Source organism: Cupressus sempervirens, chromosome 8, assembly GCF_028749045.1.
Source record: "Cupressus sempervirens isolate cs-2001-9-10 chromosome 8, ASM2874904v1, whole genome shotgun sequence".
Classification (NCBI taxonomy): domain Eukaryota; kingdom Viridiplantae; phylum Streptophyta; class Pinopsida; order Cupressales; family Cupressaceae; genus Cupressus; species Cupressus sempervirens.
Window position 1 is genome coordinate 601,867,852 of NC_143125.1, and position 1,632 is coordinate 601,869,483.

Genomic DNA, 1,632 nt, shown 5'->3' on the forward strand with positions numbered 1-1,632 from the left:
CAGTCAACCATCCTTCAGCCCAGAGAACACTATACCATCACCTACTAACATCGAAGCTTTCATGAACCAACTAGGAAATGCAGTATTGGTGAATGCCATTATAGAAAAAAATAAAGAAACAATCATGGCTAACTTTCGAAGGGACAACATTGGAGCCTTCGACTTTCGAAGACCTCCTCCCTTATCAAATCTATCTCACCCCTTGTTTGAGCAACTCCCACCACCCATAGGCTCTTATGATTCAAATTATCCTCAATATATGCCAAAAGAAGAGCCTCAACCCACTTCATATGATCCAATAGACCCAAACATACCAGCCTCCACTCAAGTTGAGATCTCCCTTCCATAAGCCAATCTAGCCACCACCACTCCACCATTGGTCCATACCACTCCATCCCAAACTCCCTTTGCCCAAAACACTTCATCATTCACTCCCTTCACTATTGTTGCTGCTGCTCTCCAACCCAGCCTTCCAAATCCACCCATCTCCCAAATCAGTGCTAGCATCTTTGGCCAACCTCAACAATATACAACAGTGATGCCACCCATGGGGCTAAGTAATCAACCCTTCATCACCCCCAGCTTGTTTACCTCAGCTATGAACACAATTCCATCACTTCCACTAGGTCCTTGGAGCTCAGTGCCGTCAGCCACAAATCCACAAGCTACTACCCTCACTCCACAAAGCTATCAAACCCCACAAGCTACTACCAATGTTATGCCAAGCTCTCAAGTGATGCAAGCTCCTGCCACCACTCTACCAAGCTTTCAAATCTAGCCACCAAACTATCAAACCCCCTCAGTTCCATTCCCAAGCTTTTAATTACCACCACCTCCACCACCAACTAATCCATTACCTCCTATCAGCAACTATTTTTCTATGCCACTTCTAGGAGAAAATCCACCACCACCAACCACCAATTACTTGGCCTCTTTTGCCACGCAGATACCTTCCCAAATGGGGGCACAACCCACATATATTGGTCAAACTCCTCAAATCCAAATTCAAGTTCCACAAGCTCCCTAATCCTTTCCCCAAGCTTCACAACCATCTTATACCTTACCTCCACAAAGTAAGCCATTTATCCCACAGCTAGCTTATGTTCCTCAATCCCAACCTCAAATCCAATACCAGCAACAAGCCTCACAACATATGCAGCAATATGTGCCACCTCCACCTCAACAACCCATCATACACCATTCAGCTGCCCAAGCCATGTACAATCCCTACCACCCCATACCTCAAAGCCATTCATATTCCATTTCCCCATCTAGCACATACCTACCTAAGGGCACTCCTACATTGGGGGCACCCCAGCCATCACCCATTAATTCAGAATGGAAAGCCATGAAGATAGCTTTGAAGAACATCCAGGAGGGAAATGATCCAAAAACCTTCAAGTTTGAGAATGTGTGTCCTTACCCATTTGACAGAGCCATTACCATGACACTCTTTCCCAAGCACTTTGAGGTACCCAATTTTGACAAATTCAGAGGAAAAGGAGACCCTGTCACACATATCAAAAAATTTTACATGCACTTCCAAGAAGTGGCATACAATGATGTCTTCCTCTTGCACCTTTTTCCCAAAAGCTTTGTCAGACCAGCTCTTGAATGGTTTTATAGAATCCC